This window comes from Mobula hypostoma, chromosome 11 (assembly GCF_963921235.1).
Source record: "Mobula hypostoma chromosome 11, sMobHyp1.1, whole genome shotgun sequence".
Taxonomy (NCBI): Eukaryota; Metazoa; Chordata; class Chondrichthyes; order Myliobatiformes; family Myliobatidae; genus Mobula; species Mobula hypostoma.
Window position 1 is genome coordinate 45,488,821 of NC_086107.1, and position 24,541 is coordinate 45,513,361.

At 41.0% G+C, this 24,541-nt stretch overlaps 1 protein-coding gene across 10 annotated transcripts in view; it reads right to left on the bottom strand.

The window, feature by feature from the left end:
* Window positions 1-24,541, bottom strand: part of plekha7b (pleckstrin homology domain containing, family A member 7b) — a 423,431-nt gene that overhangs the window by 217,862 nt on the left and 181,028 nt on the right. Inside the window, exon 1 of one of the 10 annotated variants that reach the window (XM_063061941.1) lies at window positions 22,890-22,983. The exons of the other annotated variants lie outside the window; for them this stretch is intronic. The gene's annotated coding sequence lies outside the window, so the exon portion shown is untranslated. Of the gene's footprint in view, window positions 1-22,889; window positions 22,984-24,541 lie in introns of those variants that run through there. 10 annotated transcript variants of the gene reach the window in all.

Here is a 24,541-nt window from a genome sequence, read left to right on the forward strand (position 1 = left end):
GCAAAGTTAACAAATTTCACGTCAGATGCCGGTGATAATAAACCTGATTCTGACTCTAATTCTGAAGTTATCCATAATCTCCACACACTCTGAGGTAAGGATAATAATAATTTTGGTATGGGATATAAGGAACTGGTGCAAAGTGGAGAGAAGCTATAGAGTGCTTTTGGTAAATAAGCAGTTGATGGTGGATTCTGAGCAAGCTTAAGGGACTTCAGGGTCTGATAGTTGTGATCTTGCCAAAATTGGCAGTGAATGACAAAACCAGGTGTTAAATATCTCAACTACTTGTCCTGCATTTCCTCCCATTTTTAATTCTACTGCCTTCAAAAGGTTGTTTATCCAGTTTTCAAAATAAATGATGTAATGTTTATCCGGCATTTTACAACCATTTTGGGGTAAAAGCAGAGTGCACGGTAAAGGCTCAGACTGGTGCACATGTATTTGAAAATCAGAAACAAATTACACAAATTCCCAACCCTATATTACTACTACGTCCACTCAGGTCTAGGGGACCAGCGTCGGGCACGATGACGGACTCTCCATTTCTCCCTCTCCCTCAGTGTGTTCAGTTCATCTACATTAGCCGCACCACTGCCTTCTAGGAACGTGTTGACCATAGTCTTGGGAGGGGGCCCAGGGTTCATCCTCCCATGCTTGGGCTCCCATATGATGACTAGGCTGGCAGGTAGCTCGGGGTGGTGTAGACAGTGCCCCGCTAGTTGGTCTTCTCGCCTTGATTTTAGTGGTGAGCATCGGTAGGTTGTTATAGAGCTCGACGTTCGTCATGTGCTGTTGCCAACTCACGTCAAGAGCCATCTGCAGCATTTGCGTATTCCAACCATCTAGAGACTTCCGCATAGTCTTGGTGAGTGTCCACATCTAGCATCCGTACGAGAGAATGGACTCTATGACTGCTATGAAAATCCTCTTTTTAAGCCCCCGGTCAGGTTCGACTTCCAAATTTCCTTCATGCTGTTCATAGCCCTCCACACCAGCGCCTTCCATATCTTTATGTCCTTCTCCAAACTCATCATTCTTGACCAAAGGTACTTATAGTCAAAGACTTTCTTAATGGTATCATTCTTTACAGTCTTGAGAGTACCTTCGTCGCAGTTAAATGCCATGTAGTCTTGTTTTTTTTAGCATTTAGGTGAAGTCCAACTTTATTGCACTCAATTTTCACTTTTGTCAGTAGCTGCTGTGCTTCCTCCATCTGGTCAGAGAGCAGGACTATGTCACCTGCAAAATTGAGATCTGCGTGCGTAACTGGTCTGACCCTTTTGGTTCGTCCTGGTTTTATGGTAAAACCAAGCTTGTCATGATCTTTGGTAGCTTGACGTAATCAAGGACATTATAAAGATGTAGGGTGCCAGAGTGTCTCCTTGCAGCACACCAGCTAGGAGCTCGAACACTGCTGTTTCTCCGTCTGGTGATACGACTTTCGCCATGGTTTTGGTATAGCTGGACTCCAACCCTATACCATTTATCAGAAACACCATCACATCTATTTTCCACTTTCTGAAACTATTTGCCAATTGCTTGGCAACAGAATTTGAGATACCAAATATCCACCGGAGCCTAGACCAAGTAGCCGTCAAATCAAGTCGTTAATTACTTACACAGCAAAACCTAGAGATTGTTATCTAGAGGTTGTTCTAGATTCCCTAAATTAAGTCACTTTTTAAAAAAAAATTAATCAAATCTGTTTAACTGCATATAGAAGAAAATACACCGGGGCACCACCAGGATCCCACCACCAAGGAATGTAACTTCCGTCATCTCCAATGAGATCCCACCACCAAGCACATCTTTTCCTCACCCCTACTTTCAGTTTTCCGCAGGGATCGCTCCCTACGCAACTCCCCTGTCCAGTCATCCTACTGATCTCTCTCCTGGTACTTATCCATGCAAGTGGAACGAGTGCTATACCTACCCCTACACATCTTCCCTCGCTACCAGTCAGGGCCCCAAACAGTCATTCCAAGAGAGGTGACACTTCACCTGTGAGTCTGTTAGGGTCATCTATTATATTCATTGCTCCCGGTGTGGCCTCTTGTATATCAGTGGGACCTGACGCAGACTGGGAGACCACTTCACCAAGCACCCACACTCTGTGCGTCAGAAAAAGCGGAATCTCCCAGCAGTCACCCATTTAAATTCCGCTTCCCATTCAGACATATCCATCCATGGCCTCCTCCACTATGGCAATAAAGCCATTCTCAGGTTGGAGGAGTAACACCTTTTATTCCGTCTGGGAAGCCTCCAACCTGATGGCACGAACATCGATTTCTTGAACTTCCAGTAATGCCCCCCCCTTCATTCTCTATTCCCCATGCCATTTTTCCCCTCTCACCTCATCTCCTTGCCTACCCATCGCCTCCCTCTGGTGCTTCTTCCCCCTTTTACTTTCTTCCATTGCCTTCTTTCCTCTCCTATTAGATTCCCCTTCTCCAGCTCTGTATCTCTTTCACCAATCAACTTCTCAACTCTTTACTTCACACCTCCACCCTTCCGGTTTCACCTATCACCTTGTGTTTCTTCCTCCCCTCCCTTCTAACACTGACTCCTCATCTTTTTTTCTCCAGTCTCAGCCTGAAACGTCGACTGTACCCCTTTCCATAGATGCTGCCTGTCCTGCTGAGTTCCTCAGGACAGGAGGAGGTGATAGCAGCACGCCACGCGTGCGCAGCTCTCCAATGAAAATGATATCGTATCCGTTAAATAGGGGCCGTGGGCAATTCTGATTTGATGGAGATAGACGTGAAAGCACAGAGGAACATCTGGAGAAATTTCTGAAATGCCAGTTCGCTGCCGTTGTTAACTGCGCGATCGAGAATCTTCCGGAGGGAAGGCCTCAAAATCCCCAGCTTTGCCTGCTGCTGGCGACCGAGACTGAGGTCAAATTGTTCTGATAGAGATGCTGCTTGGTACTCAGTGTCGGAGGGCTGATCGGAGGCTCGAAGTTTTCGGACAACTCAGAGTCGGACTGTGGTCGGGCATGGCAGGGAGAGTTTTCTTTCTTCTCCCGTCTGCATGAGATGTGGGGCATTCGAGAGACTTTGAACTCTTTTACTGTGCCATTGACTGTTCTTCATCAAGTCATGGTATTGTTGCACTGTTGTAACTATATGTTATAATTATGTGGTTTTGTTAAGTTTTTCCAGTCTTGGTCTGTCCTGTGTTTTGTGATATCACACAGGAGGAATATTGTATCATTTCTTAATGCATGCATTACTAAATGACAATAAAAGAGGACTGCATTTCCTCATAATCTAATCTAATTTAATGTAATTTTGTGTATATTGCTTGGACTTCCAGCATCTGCAGATTTTCTCTTGTTTATTGCACAAGATGGTAAAAACTCCTGCTTTGTGCAAAAACAAAGCCATACTGCTCAAACACAACATAATTCAATTCAAACACCCCAAAATTTTTTTCAGATAAATGTTCTGAAACAACTATTTAAATTGTCTTCTGACGATTCAATTCCTGTTGGCAACTTGAAAATTAGTTGTAGAAATACGTCCTAACAAAAGATCAAGGAGCTATTTGTTGTACTTAACTTGGCCTTTCAAATGAGCCAGTGGCATTCAGCTAAAAATTGCCTGTCAATTCATTTTCTTTGTTCTGGAATTTTATGCTGTCAACTCTGAAAGTTCAGTTACATTATCTATTTATTCAATATGTGACTACAATTCAACTAAATTCACAAGTTTTCAAATTTGGTTTGACAGAATTTTACAAAATTACAAACTTACCTATCCAGTACACAAAAGTATGTCTTTGTTTCCTCTTGTTAAATACAATAACTAAGAGAGAGGGAGAGAAACAATAATTTCTTCTCCCAAAAAATTGTATTGCCATAACTAATTCCACTACATGTCCAAGCTACAGCGGTAAGGATAGTAAGGATAGTTCCCTTCTTTAATATATCCAAAAATCAGGGATCATGGTCTCAGGAGAAGATGTTGGTAATTCATGAGTAGAGATGGGAAGAAATGTTTCTACTCAGTGTGCAGTGAAGCTTTCTAATTCTTTACCTAAGCTGGTTGTAGATTGTCAGTTCCATTACATATTTGGGACAGCAAGCAATTTTTTCGATTGTGTGTAAATCAAGGGATGTAGGATTAACTGAAGTACAAGATTAGTCTGTCACATGCTTGCTGCATGAACCCAATGCATAGTGCAAAATCAAATCACCCGATCCAAGGATTGCCACTTTGATCTTCACTTTAGTTCAGATGCTAAGTTAGTTAGAAGTTGATCAAAAATATTCGTGCACTGCAATTCATCTTCGAATCCCAGAAATAGAAGGGGAAATAAATCTGTCACAGGTTTTTGCTCTAAATAAAAGAATGCAGACTCTCTCCGATCCTGCAGCAGAACACCAATGAAAGAACTCTTCAGGCTCAAATGACAGCTATCAATTTGAGTGAGATAATTAAGAGTCATCCATCGATACATCAGTTGTAGCACAGTTAGAGTAGCTGGAATGGCTTGCATCTCTATTATTTAATTCCACTACTGGCTTTCAAGGTGGGAGGGAAAGGAGAACAGGACATAGCTTGGTCCTGGGCCTGACCAAGATGGCCATTCTCAGGTCTTGGTGGCAGAAGATGGAAGATGGAGACTGCCTGCCCCTTTTCCCGAGGATACATTTGTGCCCGGCTGTCCTTGGAAAAGGAGCATGCGGTCGTGGCAGGCACATTGGGGGACTTCCGTGAGCGGTGGCTCCCACTAGCGTATTAACTGTTTTATAGACAGTGGTAACCACATTTTAATTTGAGTATACTTACTGTCTTGTAAATACTGACTGTCTGTACCTTGTGTATATGTGTTGTAAATAAACTTTTACAGTTTTGTAAAAACAAAAGGGCCTTAAACGTGTCTGGCTAGGCACCTCATACTGCGCAAGCTGCCTTTTACTGTTTCCCATTACATGGGACAATAATAATCAATTCTAATTCCTAGTAATGGTAATGACCGCAGCACTAACAATGTAAACAATGCCTAATTTACAAGCGATGATTCACTGTGCTTCCACTTCCAGTTCTACATTACTCATACACGTGTCATGCTCCATATGCAATTGTTAATTTGTTGTTGTTTTAAAATTTACTTTCATTACACCTTCTCATTTTTTTTTTAAAAAAGGAGCACAGCAGTGAAGTCCTCACATTTTATTAAAAACTATCAATCCATGGGCAAGTTAGTCAGTCTAATAACATCACTGCAGGAACAGCAAATTGAGAATGGTATTTAAAGCCATGGAGATATACAAAAGAGATCATTGACTACTATATGGAAGATATAGTATAAACCTTTCAACTTTCTGGTTACTTCAATATCAATTACTTTCTGAAGTGAAGAACACATTGTGGTAAAAGGAGGCAACAGCAGCAGCCAGAACCATTGAACAGCAATGCAATAATTAAGCAGAAAAAACGATTCAGCAGTTGTCAGTCAAGAGATGAGAAGAATCTCATTACTCCTCCTGAGTAAGTGCTCATCTCAGCTGAAAAGCAATCTATCACGACTCAACGTTTCCTCAGATGAGAACTGAGATCCCAACCAGAATTAGGTACTCAAATCTCCGCAGTGTTTTGACTCTGACAGAAAGCTGCAATGAGAGCTAGACTGAAGGTGCTACCACGAACAAAAAGGAACCACATATCCTTATACTGTGGGTTAGAAATGACATAGATCTTACCCTAAGCTACTAAACTGAGAAGATTTTAAAAAAAAACATTTGCCTAGGGATTGGGAACAATGGAACTGGGACCAATAATCCAAAATATCTTTCTGATATTTTGATTGTTGGACACCCCACCCCCACCCCAATTCCACACCACCCTTAAACATATGGAAAATCTATACCATTTGCAATACAATCAACGGATCTGACATCCGTAACATTGTTGACTACATCATTGCCAGTATTTCATTAACAGATTTCCAAAACTATTTGACATGGTAAATAAATTTTGGAAACAAGCTGGTAATGCTTCTCATCTCATACTGTTCAAAAATATTTGTGCCAGTAATTCCCCCAATACAAATCAGCAGTACATAAATTTTCAAAGACATGCCCTAAACTCAGTATACATCCTTTCAAATATTGTAACTAAAATAAAACCAGGTCTTTAAAAAGATGTCATAAGGCATCCCTTGATGTTTGCATTCTTAAAATTCAAAAAGTGTCAAGAAATTAATTCTGCAAAAGAAAATATTCAGCTATTAAACCTTGGCAGTTCAAAAGCACAGGACGTTACACATTCAGATTTCGTTTCAATGAGAATATTCTATCTCCAATTTATGATTTTGAACCAAAATTAATACCTTTTTCAGCTGTCAATTTATCACTGAGTGCAATATACTATATCAGATATCAGTACGATGATCTGCATAGTTGATGTACCTCTAGTAAAAATTCAAATTCAAATTTATCATAACTTAATAATAACAAAAGAAATATCATTGCTTAGAATAACTGAAGGTAACCAAAATGCTGGAATAAAATCTACAGTAAGGCACTGAGCCAGAGAGACATAACAGAGTTAATATTTGGTCTGTTAGCTAATCTCAACCTAGGTATCATCTGGATTAATGTATTCGGTCACTTCGACCCACAAATTTCAAGGTGGTCAAAGGAAGTTAAATGAACTTTGTATAACTAACTAACAATAGCAATCACTAGAAAATACTTACATAATGTGAGAATTTCCTGCACAGAAGTGTCACTGTACACTTGTATAATACATGGTTTAGCAGCTCCAATAGGAATTTTTTTAAATGAGATTCACAAACGGAATTTGAAGATCTTTTTATGGAATAATTAACTTCTATATGGTTATATCCCATTCAACTCTTTCCAGAGGTTAAAATACAGTGTTTTTCCCCACAAAATTACCCTGTCCAGCCACTGCTTCCTTACGGTAATGCCTGGCTTCCTCCAGTGAACAGTCATAGACAATGCTGTTCACTGTTGGATTTATTTCAATCATCCTCCCAACAGAATGTTGAAGGCAATGCGAGATGGTTATAAATTAGTCCTGGGATTTTATTTTCAGTACTAGACATATGATGGATGAAATATTTTTAAATAATGGAATAAGAATAAAATCTCTCAGGAGGTTTTTAAAGGACAGCTCATTGCAAACATTCCAAAACTTGCATGTTGGAATGTTCATAACCATGGATTAGATTAGATCTAGCAATGCACACTTTAGCTTGCTTTTTATAAACTTCATAGCTGAAATATTGCAAATACAGTGGATTCTGGTGAATTGGGGCACATCGGGATCAGTAAATTTTAGCACGATTAAGTGGCTGCCTCACTAAACTGAAGTTTCATGGAAATAATAAGTCAAAAAAACAAACTGAGTAACAGATTATCAATTTAATGAAATACAGATCAAATTAGAACACTTAATAATACTACTACAGTACAATAAAACCGTAATTCCGAATAGTTATCAACAGAGGAATTCATCCACAGTGTACCCTGCCGTGTTCCTTTGATTGATCGTGAAAGCATCAGCACAGACACCTAGTGCAGATAATGGACTACCTTCATACACTTGTATCCTTCAAATCTTCATTTTCATTGTAACATTCAAGATGATTGTTGATGCCATCAAATTCTTTGTAGTTCCCAAAATGAAGTCGTGAAATTGTTTTATTTTCACTCCCTGACATTTCTGGCATCTCCAAGCCTGAATACTTCAAACTGCACTGAGCAAAACAGTTCTGAATTGTCAAACTGCTTATTTCTCGACAACCATCATGCTTTTTGAAAACACAATTGATGCTATTTAAAAACTTCATTTTAAGCACTGGTTAGTTTAGCAGCCACACAAGTGCACACGATTGAGGCTAGTTAGAAGCTTCGGCAACAATCTCCTGGCCCAATTAAGCTGCAGTGTCCCAAATAAACCAAGAGAGTCATTTTTCAATTAGTTTTTATTCTTTGAAAATCGTCCTAAATAAGCGGCGGCCTGAATTAACTGTAATCCACTGCATTTAAAAACATTCACATCCATTTTATTGTAAAAGATAAAACACCACAAAACATAGAAAACAAAAGTAACCAAAACATTATCTGATTTCTTATCATGAAATTTGCTGAAGGAGCAAGATTTGTTGTTTTTAAAATTGTTTAAAAGCCAAAGGGTTAAAAGTAAAATTCCTCCCAGAATTTACATGAGTTTGTTGATTTCAAGCCAAAAAAAACAGAAGACAGGAAGTTTCACAACTTAAGTAGGTAACACCAGGGTTATTTTTCCACTGAGGTTAACAGTTCAAAGTTTTCATCTTTTTAACCCTTCATCTCTCCATTCTCCCTTCTGAATTTGAAAGGAAATAGAATAAAAATCAAAATAGCACATCTGATGACAGGAGCTACGGAAGAAATAAAGCCATGTATATTTCAATGGAGACCACATTGGTGAGGACATCTTTTTCTTTTTAGTTGCCATAGTAGATGAACAACTATTTTGATTTCTTTGATTCTGCAGTTGATTGAACTTGTCTTACAGATAAAATGTGCACATCCAAGAAACATTTTCTCTAGAATGATTATGGAAGATGAGCATATCCTTAAGGAATCTTCCAGTAAGATGGCAGTGCACTTGGTCGCAATGGCCTCTCCGGGTCCAACATTTGTCTTAAACATTTTTCTTGTGACCACAAGACTCTGATAAACATTGGTAATATACAGTGTCATCTGTTACAGCAACCCAGGGGAAGAGGTGGTACCAGAGGTAGTGCAGGAAAGAACTGAGGTACAGTGGGCGTGCTGGGTCGGAGACTGGCCACTTCAAGCCAGCTCCACCCTCAGTGCTGCTCTCTCATGTTCTCTCAAAGTAAGTTGCATTGCCTTCATCCACAGCTGTGGGAGATGAGGAACTGCTACGTGCTTGCTGTTGCAGAAATATGGCTCCAGGACAACATCCTAAGCACCACTAAACTTCAGGCCATGTCAAGCAGGGACTTGTGTTAATATTATTTTGAGACTATATGTGCTACCAGAACTATATGTGCTGTGTGTGATTGTATGTGCTACATAGCTCCTGAGGAACACTATTTTATTTAGCTGTTTACATGTGTGTGGTTGAATGACAATTAAGCTTAAATTTGAACTTGATCCTGGCTAATTCATTGTGGGAATGCTATGTTGGTGCTGGAAATATGCAGGAACACTTGTGGGCCGCCCATTGCACATAGCTTTAATTCACTACATAATACTTTAACCCTTTCATCTATCAAAGAACTTCTCAATGCCTTCCTATAGCTTAAACCTTTGCAAACAACATTTCAGATATGAAGCAACACACACAAAAAATGCTGGAGAACACAGCAGGCCAGGCAGCATCTATAGGAAGAAGTACAGTCGACGTTTCGGGGCGAGACCCTTCGTCAGGACTAACTGAAAGAGGAGATAGTAAGAGATTTGAAAGTGGGAGGGGGAGGGAGAGGAGGAGATCCGCAATGAAAGGAGAAGATGGGAGGGGCAGGGATGGAGCTAAGAGCTAGAAAGTTGATTGGAAAAAGGATTATGAGGCTGGAGAAGGGAGAGGATCATGGGACGGGAGGCCTAGGGAGAAAGAAAGGGGGAGGGGAGCCCAGAGGATGGGCGTGTATAGTGAGAGGGACAGAGGGAGAGAAGAGAGAAAAAAGGAGGGAAAAAAATATAACAAATAAATAAATAAGGGATGGGGTACGAAGGGGAGGTGGGGCATTAACGGAAGTTAGAGAAGTCAACGTTCATGCCATCAGGTTGGAGGCTACCCAGACGGAATATAAGGTGTTGTTCCTCCAACCTGAGTGTGGCTTCATCTTGATAGTAGAGGAGGCCGTGGATAGACATATCAGAATAGGAATGGGACGTGGAATTAAAATGTGTGGCCACTGGGAGATCCTGCTTTCTCTGGCAGACAGAGCATAGGTGGCTGCGTTGGGTCTCACCAATAGATAGAAGGCTGCATCGGAAGCACCGGACGCAGTATATCACCCCAGCCGACTCACAGGTGAAGTGTTGCCTCACCTGGAAGTACTGTCTGGGGCCCTGAATGGTGGTGAGGGAGGAAGTGCAAGGACGAAAGGAGATGACCTTTTTTAAAGAAAGGGGCTTCCTTTCCTCTACCATCAACTCTGTTCTCAAACACATCTCTCCCATTTCACACACCTCTGCGCTCACCCCATCCTCCCGCCACCCCACTAGGAATAGGGTTCCCCTGGTCCTCACCTACCACCCCACCAGCCTCCGGGTCCAACATATTATTCTCCGTAACTTCCGACACCTCCAACGGGATCCCACCACTAAGCACATCTTTCCCTCCCCCTTTCTGCTTTCCGCAGGGATCCCTCCCGACGCAACTCCCTTGTCCATTTGTACCCCCCCCCATCCCTTCCCACCGATCTGCTTCCCACTATTTATCCTTGTAAACGGAACAAGTGCTACACATGCCCTTACACTTCTCCATCACTACCATTCAGGGCCCCAGACAGTCCTTCCAGGTGAGGTGACACTTCACCTGTGAGTCGGCTGGGGTGATATACTGCGTCCAGTGTTCCCGATGTGGCCTTCTATATATTGGCGAGACCCAACGCAGGCTGGGAGACCATTTCGCTGAACACCTACGCTCTGTCCACCAGACAAAGCAGGATCTTCCAGTGCCTTTATATGCTGTCTGGGTAGCCTCCAACCTGATGGCATGCACATTGACTTCTCTAACTCCGTTAATGCCCCACCTCCCCTTTGTACCCCATCCCTTATTTATTTATTCCCTCCACCTTTTTTTCCTCTCTCTTTTTTCTCCCTCTATCCCTCTCACTATAACTCCTTGCCCATCCTCTGGGCTCCCCTCCCCCTTTCTTTCTCCCTCGGCCTCCCATTCCATGATCCTGTCCCTTCTCCAGCCTCGTATCCCTATTGCCACTCAACTTTCAAGCTCTTAGCTCTATCCCTCCCCTCCTGTCTTCTCCTATCATTTCAGATCTCCCCCTCCCACTTTCAAATCTCTTACTATCTCTTCTTTCAGTTAGTCCTGACGAATGGTCTTGGCCCGAAATGTCGACTGTACCTCTTCCTATAGATGCTGCCTGGCCTGCTTCATTCACCAGCATTTTTTGTGTGTGTTGCTTGAATTTCCAGCATCTGCAGATTTCATCGTGTTTCAGATATGAATTAGGTTTCATTCCTGCTAGCTGCACCATCCTTGAAACATGTTGTGTAAGGCAGCAAAAGATGGAGAAATGTGAAGAATACTGCAGGATTGAAAGGTCCATCACATTCTACTAGGAGAAACTAGGCTAAAGGAAATTGTGGACATTGTTAATGGATCTATGCTGAATGAACAATGCAAGATTTTCTACATGATGCATTCAGTAACAAAAGACCAGTGCAAGTGTGAATCACTGCATTCTTTGCTTTTGAAGGGATAGTGGAAATTTCATTGTTATGTCCTTATATCATTTTTAGCTTCAATACTGCACCTTTCTTCTTCTTCACACCCACTTATGCTCTAGCCATCTCTTGTCAAGTCTTCGACAACCATTTTATGCCTACCCTGTATCCTAGCAGGCAAATTTTCAAAGCTCGAGTTTCAGGTATAAACAAAAAAGCACATTCAAGCACTTCTAAATTCAGATAATTAAACTCTTAATCAACTTTTTTAAAAAAGCATTCGCTTTCATGAGTGTCCAAATTATTCCCTTGTGCCTTTAAAGCAAGCCACTAAATGACCCCCAAGTTTTACTGTTTCCTCCAAGTCAAAAAAAAATGCCTAATATTGTATTACATTTCCCAGAGCACAGATGTCAAAAAATCAATTACAGTTACTGCTTCTAACATTCTTTTCCTGGGATTCCAGAAAGTACTAATTATGTCCTTCTTGACTCTTTTATTCCATAATCTTTAGAACGCCAAGCTTAGCATCATATAATCAATACTTCCCTTTTCATGAGAAAAATACACTTTGCTCCTGCACTTCTGTTTGATTACAAGAAAGAAAACACTAAGTGACTTGTCCATGTGCTTACACATTTTCAAATGGACAGAGCAAACTTGGTTTCATCAGCACGGCCTGTTCTCACATGAGAAAATGAGATACAAACTGCTCCATTATGTGTTTCAACTTACAATATTTCTTTCAATTGCTTTATTTTAATTTTGACTGTCTGACATTTAACAATGCTACTGAGCAGAACAGTGACAATCTGCAAAACAATCAAGCCAGCAATTCTGCTAGAAGTAATGAAAATCCTGCAAATATCAACAAGACCCAAATTAATGCGGTCTTTCAACACTGCAGACTAGGAGTTGGGCAATAATTTGAGGATTTTGATTTTTTTTAAAAAATGGGATGGAACTTAATTGTTTTCTTCATTCTTGACCATTTAAAAATCAAATACGTAGCAGTACCACAAATGGAGAAATTATATTTGATACATTTTTACTCACATGCTTAATGAAATTAATTCACATATACACAGGTAGAAATCCTAATAACAACCTAGTTTTAAAATTGGTTATTTCAACCAACTCTGTTATCTAGGGTTGCCAACAGTCCCGTATTTGCCGGGACATCCCGTATATTGGGCTAAATTTGTTTGTCCCATACGGGACCGCCCTTGTCCCGTATTTCCCCCGCTAAGGTAGAGCATTCCAATGAAACCTTTTGTGCTGAAATGGCGTAAAGTGAAGAAGCAATTACCATTAATTTATATGGGAAAAATTTTTGAGTGTTCCCAGACCCAAAAAATAACCTACCAAATCATACCAAGTAACACATAAAACCTAAAATAACACTAACATATAGTAAAGCAACACACATAAAAGTTGCTGGTGAACGCAGCAGGGCAGGCAGCATCTCTCGGAAGAGGTGCAGTCGACGTTTCAGGCCGAGACCGTTCGTCAGAACTAACTGAAGGAAGGGAAATCCTTCTGAGGAATTTATTATGGCCTTCAAGAAGAGGAAGTCAGGAGAACACCAGCCCGTGTTGAGGGGCCAGCACTGAAAAGGATGAGCAGCTTCAAACTCCTGGTGTAAACATCTATGAAGGTACACCCCAGGCCCCAACATTTTGAAGGCATACCAAGGCTCTTTCATTAGGAGTTTGAGGAGATTTCATATGTCACCAAAGACTCAAGCAAATTTCTACGAATATATACTCAATCTAGATAAGAAAATGGATAGATTTCTATATCAAGAAACATGAGGAATCATATGTCATACTGACAGAGGATCATATAGGATGTCACAGCAGGTTTGAAGTCAAACAACTAATGTGCAAAAGTTGAGAAACTGGGCAAAGAAAATAAAGTATAAATAAACAAATAATATTAAGGACAAGTTGTAGAGTGACTGGAAGTAAGTCCATAGGTTGTGAATTAGTTCACAATTGAGGTGAGTGAAGTTATCTACTGTGGTTCTGGAGTCTGATGGTTTAGAGGTAATAACCTGGTGGTGTGGGTCCTAAAGCTCCTTCTCAATGGCATCAGATAGAAGAGAGCATCACCTGGATGGTGGGGGTCCTTGATGATGGATGCTGCTTTTCTGCAAATGCACTCCTTGTAAATGCGCTCAATGGTGGGGAAAACTTTACCTGTGATGGACTGGGCTGTATCCACTACTTTTACTTGGCTTTTCCATTCAAGGGCATCGGTGTTTCTATACCCGATCATAATGCAACCACTCAGTATAGACTCCACTATGCATCCATGGAAGTTTGGCGAAGTTTTAGGTGACATTCCCAACCTGCACAAACTTCAAAGTAGAGGCACTGCTGTGCCTTCTTTATAATGGCCCTTACTTGTTGTACCCACAATAAATCCTCTGACTTGATAACAGAGGAACTTAAAATTACTGACATCCTCTATCTCCGATCCCCGATGAAGACTGGCTCACGGACCACTGGTTTTGCTCCTCCAGTGGTCAATCAGCTCTTTGGTTTTACTGATGTTGAGTTAAGAGGTTATTTTTGTGGCACAACTCAGCCAAATTATCAATCTCCCTGCTGAATGGTGATTTGTCACCACCTTTGATTCAGGAAACAGTGGCATTGTCAAAAAAGTTGACTATAGTGTTGGAGCTCTACTTAGCCTCATGGCTATAAGTATAACGCAAGTAGAGCAAAGGGCAAAGGGCAAAGCATACAGCCTTCTGGTGCACCTTTGCTGATGGTGATTGTGGAGAAGATGCCGTTCCAAATCCTAACTGCCTGAGGTCTGTAAGTGAGAATAAAATAAATAAATCGAAGATCCAGTTGCACAAGGAGGTACTAAGGTCTAGTTCTTGAAGCTTATTGATTAGTTTTGAGGAGATGATAGTTTTGAATGCAGAGCTGTCTGTAGTCAATGAAGAGCATCCTGTTGTAAGCATCTTCTGTGTCCATTTGTTCCAGGACTGAGTGAAGAGCCAAAGAAGATGGCATCTAGTATTGACCTAGTGTGATGGCAAGCAAATTGGAGCACATCTAAGTCACTCTTCAGGCCAGAGTTGATATGTTTCATGACCAACGCTCAGGCTTCCAGTAATATGAAAATATTACATGAACTCAGCACAGGAATTCAGACCCCTGAGGGCTCAAAGAAGTTAGAAGACAGAACCAAGTGAGCCAAAAGCCAAACTATCAGGATTTATAAAGAATGTGCTTAGTTTTAGTGTATACTTTCATAATTTTTCATATTTTTGGCATTTTTAAATTAAATGCATTGATAACATTTCTACCAACAATAACAATTATGTCATTTTTACCTGGCACCCACCCTAAAGAGAAGCAATAAAATTCAGTGCTTACAGTGCAAGAATGAAAAGGTTTACAAGGCAGAAGGCAGAGGATGAAATAAAGAAATACACTATCTCATAAGATTATGCAAAAGATGTTTCAGCGCTCAAAACAGGACAAAATAATGTACATATTTTCAAATACGGTTTGCACAGATTAGAAAAATATATTCATTGCTAATGTGAAATTTTGTCACAAATTGGTAGCCATTTAACACTGCTCTACAATTTGTTCGCACAAAAATAATTCCTAATATTAATTACTTAAGTAGTCACTGACGTACAACAGATGTCTAGTAAAGCCAGTGAAACAGATCCAGTACTGTAATTAAGAGTTGAAATGTACTCTAACATGGTTGTTTTTGTCATTACAATTAATCTTTTGTCCGTTTCACAAATGGATAGGGAAAAATAAAAGCACTATTTCTCTCATTTCAGTCCTATTTTCTACAACCCAAATCAAGTCACATTTGCTTTGTAATATACCTTCATCTCTCCTAAATTTCTCAGTATTCCAACGATTGGCTAAAGAAGCACATTGTTGTTACTGCCATTCATAGAACTGCCCCGGTCTCATTTCACCTGAACAGTAATAGTGTGATCACTCAGATCGAGTATGATGTTCGCCTGACGGGTTATTCCTTAATGGAGAAGGCCTGCACGTGACTTTGTTTATGGTGAGGAAAGACAACGGAGGATCCCTAACTGCTGCAGCCTTCCTCCACCTTCACTGCCACTGTGATGTGTCATCATCCTCTGCCAGTTCCTCCCCCACCCCCCCATTCCGCCCCATTTCATTCTTCTAACCAATTAGCACAGGCCCAGAACTATCAAACACACCTCATGCTTTAACCCTTTCATTACCGGGATCATTCCCATGAACTTCCTCTGGATAGCCTCTAATGCTGCCAGCACATCCTTTCTTATACATGGGTCCCAAACTTGCTCACAATACTCCAAGTGTGGTCTGACCAATGCCACATAAAGCTTCAGTATTACATCCTTGTTCTTATACTCCAGTCCTCTTGAAATGCATGCAAACATTGTACTTGCCTTCCTAACTTCCAAAATTATGCCATTATGGCACAATTTTAAGTTAAGGTGTGCAGACAAGTCTAAACAATGGCAAGTTAACAGATTTCACGACATATGCCGGTGATATTAAACCTGATTCTGAAGAACCAAAATAACATTTTCTCAAGATATATCCCACTGTCACTTCACTTCTACTGAAGTGCAAAGAACCCAATTCAAAGAGATAACTGAAAAAGTCTGAAACAAACAGAAACTAACTACATTAGCTTTCTCCCCCACTATTGTTCAGCACCTGATGACGAACTGAATCACTGGAGAGCATTCTCATACACAAAAATCTGCCAAATAATTTTGTTAACAATCAGTGGCTTGTACCAGAGCAATATTAACATTTAACTTTTGCCAAATGAACAGAATTGAGTGCACGTGAAATTGAAAGCAAATGTATTACACTACGGTCATTAACATTCACTCTGTGTTTGCTGCAGTCATCAATCAGAAGGGTGACATTTATTGCCCATTCGTGATTACAAAATGCCATTCTGCAATTTTAAAAAATATCTACCAACCCTACATTTGGGAGTAGCTCTTTGGAAAGCAGAGAACTCAATGGCTTCATAAGTTCCACCCAACTAGCATTACGAGTCAAGGCAGAAAATACTTTTCAGCTGAACCACTCCATAAAAATATCAGATCATATTTTCACGTAAATGACTACATAGCAATGAGACTTCAGTGAAGGATGTTTATGGCTACAAATTTCAATGCCCTTTATTATTTATTTTCATTTACCAAAAAAATCCAATCCTTCTCAAACGGGCTTTGAGATGTTTAAGAGCCATGAAATACTGGACCATGGCAGTAATCTTGTAGCTAGTTACAAAACCAATGTCATTAAAAGATATATATTTTTTAAAAAATCAGAATTTCTGGAGGGTAGGAGTTTGCTCACCATTTTAATTGGAATTAGAAGCCTGTATAATTATTCATGCAAAGTAAATACAATTTTTCATTACTGTGGGAAAAAAAAGATCTAATCTAACTCCTGCCAACTTGACTATGCTATTTATCACTTTGGTCTTGGCAGAATATATTAATATGCAACTTACACCATTGGCATCTTAATTTTAGTCAAGACAACTTAAGATTACCAGTGTAAGAACATGGACTTGAAATACTAACGATTACTCACTCCACAAATGATGACCAACTTCAATATTTCTAGTAACTAGCAATTCCAATGTCCAACTTCAATGGAATTTGCATTTGTGTCATAACCATCTGTTCCAAATTGTAACAAGTGTTGTATCACAAGAAACATCCAAGGCCATTTCAGGAAAAGTACTCCTCTCCCTTTGTCATTTCACCCATCTTTCCCAAATAGATTGAAATCTGAGGCTCTCAGTTGCTCATCCCCAGCTTCTTTAACCACAATTATGATTGATTCACACCATCAAGATGAACTTTCAGCTTAATTTGCTTTCATGGCCTTTAGCTTTGTATGATAAAAGCACCAAGTCTCCTCACTTGTGTTGTCTTTTTTCATTAATCTATTAGTTGGACAAATCACATATCACTTGAGGCAATTGTCTCAGTCTAAGCATTTAGACAACAGGCCTACCTCATGTCAACTTACCCCAAACTTGTGGAACTGAGCAAGGATGCACGGTAGATACAACAACAGGAGCTGTGCTTACTCAAGACAATCTCACCCTCCACAAACTCACATGTAATAGTCTGAACACAAAGTTGCTTGACAGAACCTTAGTCCAATTAAAATCTGGTTATTAGACTTGTGTACTTTTTTTTTTAATTATACATTGAGCACAAAACAATGTATAACAGATGTCCCAAATAAATGAGGGGAATCCCAGCTATTTTCTCGATTAGTTTTTGTTCTTTAAGGGCTGCCTCAAATATGCAGCTGCTCCAATTAATAGGTGACCTAATTAACCAGAATACACAAAATATGTTACAGTAAATTACTTTGAGATTCATTTTTATAGGCATTTACAGGAAAAAAACTAGAATTTCATAAGAACTATAAATAAATAGACAAAGACTGACAAACAACCAGAGTAGAAAAGACAAACTGTGCAAATAAAGGAAAAAATAATACTGAGAACAAGAAACACACGTAAAAGTTGCTGGTGAATGCAGCAGGCCAGGCAGCATCTATAGGAAGAGGTACAGTCGACGTTTCAGGCCGAGACCCTTCATCAGGACTAACTGAAGGAAGAGCTAGTATTTGAAAGTGGGAGGGGGAGGTGGAGATCCAAAATGATAGGAGAAGACAGGAGGGGGAGGGATGGAGCCAAGAGCTGGACAGTTGATTGGCAAAAGGGATATGAGAGGATCATGGGACAGGAGGCCCGGGGAGAAAGAAAGTGTGGAGGGGGGGGACCAGAGGATGGGCAAGGGGTACAGTGAGGCAGACACAGGGAGAAAAAGGAGAGAGAGAAAAAGAATGTGGGTATATAAATATATAATCGATGGGGTATGAGGGGGAGGTGGGCCATTAGCAGAAGTTTGAGAAGTCAATGTTCATGCCATCAGGTTGGAGGCTATCCAGACGGAATATAAGGTGTTGTTCCTCCAACCTGAGTGTGGCTTTATCTTTACAGTAGAGGAGGCCGTGGACAGACATATCAGAATGGGAATGGTACGTGGAATTAAAATGTGTGGCCACTGGGAGATCCTGCTTTCTCTGGCAGACAGAGCGTAGGTGTCCAGTGAAATGATCTCCCAGTCTGCGTCGAGTCTTGCCAATATATAGAAGGCCACATCGAGAGCACCGGACGCAGTATATCACCCCAGCCGACTCACAGGTGAAGTGTCACCTCACCTGGAAGGACTGTCTGGGGCCCTGAATGGTAGTGAGGGAGGAAGTGTAAGGGCATGTGTAGCACTTGTTCCACTTACAAGGATAAGTGCCAGGAGGGAGATCAGTGGGGAGGGATGGGGGGGGAACGAATGGACAAGGGAGTTGCGTAGGGAGCGATCCCTGCGGAAAGCCGGGGTGGGGGGAGGGAAAGATGTGCTTAGTGGTGGGATCCCGTTGGAGGTGGCAGAAGTTACGGAGAATTATATGTTGGACCCGGAGGCTGGTGGGGTGGTAGGAACCCTATTCCTAGTGGGGTGGCGGGAGGATGGGGTGAGAGCAGATGTGCGTGAAATGGGGGAGATGTGTTTGAGAGCAGAGTTGATGATGGAGGAAGGGAAGCCCCTTTCTTTAAAAAAGGAGGACATCTCCCTCGTCCTGGAATGAAAAGCCTCATCCCAAGAGCAGATGCGGCGGAGACGGAGGAATTGCGAGAAGGGGATAGCATTTTTGCAAGAGACAGGGTGAGAAGAGGAATAGTCCAGATAGCTGTGAGAGTCGGTAGGCTTATAGTAGACATCAGTAGATAAGCTGTCTCCAGAGATAGAGACAGAAAGATCTAGAAGTGGGAGGGAGGTGTCAGAAATGGACCAGGTAAATTAGAGGGCAGGGTGAAAATTGGAGGCAAAGTTGATGAAGTCAACGAGCTCAGCATGCGTGCAGGAAGCCGTGCCAATGCAGTTGTCGATGTAGCGAAGGAAAAGTGGGGGACAGATACCAGAATAGGTTTGGAACATAGATTGTTCCACAAAGCCAACAAAAAGGCAGGCATAGCTAGGACCCACACGGATGCCCATGGCTACACCTTTAGTTTGGAGGAAGTGGGAGGAGTCAAAGGAGAAATTATTAAGAGTAAGGACTAATTCCGCTAGACGGAGCAGATTGGTGGTAGAGGGGACGCTCTGTCCGCCAGAGAAAGCAGGATCTTCCAGTGGCCACACATTTTAATTCCATGTCCCATTCTGATATGTCTACCCACTGCCTCCTCTATTGTAAAGATAAAGCCACACTCAGGTTGGAGGAACAACACCTTATATTCCGTCTGGATAGCCTCCAACCTGATGGCATGAACATTGACTTCTCAAACTTCTGCTAATGGCCCACCTCCCCCTCATACCCCATCCATTATATATTTATATACCCACATTCTTTTTCTCTCTCTCCTTTTTCTCCCTGTGTCTGCCTCACTGTACCCCTTGCCCATCCTCTGGTCCCCCCCCTCCACACTTTCTTTCTCCCCGGGCCTCCTGTCCCATGATCCTCTCATATCCCTTTTGCCAATCAACTGTCCAGCTCTTGGCTCCATCCCTCCCCCTCCTGTCTTCTCCTATCATTTCGGATCTCCCCCTCTCCCTCCCACTTTCAAATCTCTTACTAGCTCTTCTTTCAGTTAGTCCTGACAAAGGGTCTCGGCCTGAAACATCGACTGTACCGCTTCCTAGAGATGTTGCCTGGCCTGCTGCGTTCACCAGCAACTTTGATGTGTGTAGCTTGAAATTACAGCGTCTGCAGATTTCCTCATGACTGAGAAAAAGAGTTGTACAGGATCCTTGAAAGTGAGTCTGAAGGTCATAGAATCAGTTTAGAGTCGTGGTGATTGAAGTTATCCACACCTGTTCAGGACCCTGATAATTGAAGGGTAATAACTGTTTTGAAACCTGGTGGTATATGACCTATGGCCTCTGCATCTTCTACCCAATAATAGCAGTGAGAAGAGAGAATGGCCTGGGTGGTGGAGATCCTTGATAATGGATTCCCTTTTATTGTGACAGCGCTCTGTAGAATTGCTCGATGTGGGGAATGTTTTCCCTTGGCTTAAGCTGTGTCCAACACTTTCTGTAGTCTTTTCTATTCCAGGGTTTTGGTGTTTCCATACCAAGCCATGATGCAACCTGTTAGTATACTCTCCATTGTGCATCTATTGTCAAAGTTTCTGGGGACAATCTGAACATACACAAACGTCTAAGAAAGTATTGTTGTGCTTTCATTGTGAAGACACTTATGCGCTGTCCCCAGACAGATCCTCTAGTCTACAATGTTAATGCCACAATGTTTAAAGCTACTGAACCTCTGCATGTCCATTCCCCAATGAGGAACTGCTTCATGACCTTCATCTTCTTCCACCTGTAGTCAATAATCAGCTCTTTGGTCTTGCAGATGTTGAGTAAGAGGTTTTTGTTGTGGCACCACTCAACCAGATTTTCAATCTCCTCCTATATGACAATTCTTCACCACCTTTGATTCAGCCAGCAGTGGTGGTATCACCAGCAAACTTAAATATGAAATTGGAGCTGCACTTGGCCACACAAATCATAAGTATGAAGTGAGTGGAGCAGGGGCTAAGCACACAGATGGTGGAGTGAGGAGGGAATGTATTAACTGAGGTCTGCCAGAGAGGAAATTGAGGATCCAGCTGTACAGGAAGGTACCAATGCCCAGGTCTTCAAGTTTAGTGATGGATTTTGAGGGGAAATTGGTACAAAGACCAAGATCTGCATCTCCTTTGTACCAAGCAGGGGAAAAAACTTGGTCATTTAAAATGCAATTATATCCAGCAGGCTATCATTTTCTGACACGGTTAATGTGTCATATATGGAGTACACCAATCTCCATGGATTGTCACCTTGTCGTGGTGGAGAAGTTTGTGTGGCCCTGAGATCCCGAGAGAGATGCTCCTGGTAGGGTCACCCATGGCGGTAAGGTCGAGGGTGAGGTCCCTGATGAAGAACAATCCAACCAAGACCTCAACGGTGGAACAGGCGAACGAAGTTACTTCGAACTCAACTGCTGTGAAGGCGGATGAAGGCTGCAACAAATCCATCAGCTCTGATCGTCATGGTTTCCATGCCATTGGAATCAGTTGGTTGATTTGTGAAGTAGCGTGTGCTTCTTGGAGTGCAACATCAAGTACACGTTAATCAAATACACGCACAGGTGTCTTCGCTCTGTGGGCCATTACTTGAGAGCCCATAAATAGATTAACGTAACGAAGACCATCATCCTCGACCTCGAGGGATATCCACGACGACGACGACACCAATTTCAAAGCAAGCACCAAAATCTTAGTAAGGTCAACCGGTGAGCTATTGATTCATCAACTGTATGGTGCAGCTCAATAAAAGAGATCACATTTCTAACGGCACATGTGCAGAAGCAATAACTATCATATTTACGCCAAAAAAGTGTACTACCTTGCTGTTATTTCAATGCAAAATCAGGAACACTTGAAAGATACAACAGCCTTCTTTCTTCATTAGCTTGTTAGCCTAATTACCAAATATGGATGGCCAGCTAAGGTTTGTCACCTCCAGCCAGGTCCAAGCTACATTGAGGAAAATATGCAAGGAGTAGAATGGTTATTCTGAAGTTACAATTTTTCTTTTACTTTTCAGATCTCTGTGCTTTGTTTTACACTTCTCTTACAGATGTACTATCTCAATACCCCAAAATATGGCATAGAAAGGGCTCAGTTTAATAACTTCTAAATAAAACAAACCAAATCTGCACAAGATAAGTCCAGAATTCATCCCATCGCCAAATTCAAGCTAAATTTAAAATGTCAGCATCATGGCACACAGTCTATGTATTGTGTCAATTCTTGACTATGCACGATTGCCTCCCACCTAATTTACGATTCTATTGCTGGAAAGGAGCATGTGAATACTTAAGATATTTAATCTTAGATCAATGTATTGACAGTTATGTTTTTGTATTAAGTATTCAAATACTTGATCACTGCTCATTTCTTCCGATACAAAAGGACAGCACTGCTATAATTTTCACTTAAAGTACAGCATTTATGCATTTCATCTTCCAAGAAGCTTTGTATTAGTGCATGTGATTTCTGCAGTGCAGTATTAACCACTGACAAACGGAGAGTACAACAGTAAATTCTACATTTTACATTACATGGTCTTAACAGAGAAAGTTGGTGATTATGCTTGACTTCATGAAAAACAATCTGGAGCCATGTAGTTTGAATAATCTAGAATGAAAGGACTGTAGAAAATAAGCAATACTGCAATAGCACAAAATGTTACATAAATGACATTAATGAAAGGTCATAACGCCCATTACAATTTTAAAGGGCTCATTTTCTTGCTTCCAAATGTTAAAATGCTAAGCGGAATTTATGGCTCAGCTCACATAAAAACACTGAATTTAATATCCATTCTACTCACCCTTCAAACAACAAAGGCCCCAAAGGTAATAGAAAGCACACTTTACAGCTTCCTCAAATTTATCAGAATGAGCCATCCAGGCAGCATAACGTTCCTATCAGAGGTATAAGGAAAAAACTACCAATGAGATTCAAGGCCAGTTTACAGTTACGTTAGCAAGATTTCTCCTTATTCCACCTGCATTACTAATGTTATAATATATCCTTCAAACACAACAGAGAAAGCAGGCTTAAAGACAACAGATCCGCCATCATGCAATCCTTTCCACTATGGCAGCTGGTTCTTAAACGACAAACAGGAAGTGGAGATTGACTTGTCAGGTTGAATAAAGTCTCAATATTTTCTTGCCTGTACTGATTTGAAAAAAATTGGACTCACTGTGCAAATAATACAGAAGGTTTGTTACAACATGATGCACATCAACCACAATAATATAAAATAACCTGGCAAATTTATTTCCATCATAAAAGGTGATCACCCATTCCATTCAGCAAGGACAGTCCAGACTTAAGACACAGCTGCATTCTTAAGTGCTGAAACTTCAATAGAAGAAAAATTTTTTTTTTTAAAAGAAGTGCTGGAAATCAGAAATAAAAGAAATGCAGGAAACACTCTGCACATTAAAGCACATAGTTAATGTTTTAGATCCAATTCTGATGAAGGACCTTCAACCTGAAGCAGTAACTCTCTTATTTTTCAAGTGCTGCCTCAGTGTTTCCAGCATTTTCTGCTAAGATTTCAGAACCACTTTTGTCTTGAATTCCCTTGAGGCCTTCACAAACAAAGTTAGCCAATTAAAACTTATTTTTAAGCAACTTGAACATATTTAACTAACTAGAACTGAACCATGTCCCTCACAGCCATCCTTCTCTGTTGTAATGTGAGCATTATTAAAAGCAAGTTAATACTAATTAGGAAGTTCTACTTCCGTTCTTTTTATTTCTGGTGGGCTCTGTATATAGTGTACCTGCCATGCTGTACGGGTTGTAAAAGGCCTCTGTATATGCATAACGGTTTTGAAGTTTGAGATAAAGTTGTTTCTTGGGCATGAAGTTGTCCAGTGTGCCTTTTTCAAAGTAGAAGTTACTACATTCTCCATTGATATCAACTCTGTGTGCAATATTTCCCAACTGACTGGTTATCTGAACACATGCTCTAGCTGAATTTGATTGCAACATTGCAAAATTTCCCTGCAGAATACAGCAACAAAGTCATGGTTGAGATACAGGTGACAGCTAAAAGCAGTGTAACCTGCCTTGTCACACAATGAACAAAGAGCTGTGCTTTGACTCACTACACTTCCTAACCACACCCAATAAGCCTTAAAACACATCAGTAATGTGCATGCTTGCGGAAAAGGAGAGGAATAGGGAATGGGGATAGTGGGATGGATTTGCCAAGATGAGATGAATCAGTTTAACTGGAACTTGTGACCCCAAATTGCCTGACTTTCTCATGCTGCAACCTTACTTGCAATAGAGTCTCACACAATGGTAGAAATTGGAGGGACCCAAAGAACCCACAAATGCAGCAAGTAGATCACATGCTTTCAAATGTATGCTCTGAAAAAGTGACTATCTTCTACCCAGGCACACACCAACCGTCCAGTTTCACATGAGAAACAGTCTGTCTTTACCCCCAAATTACTCAGG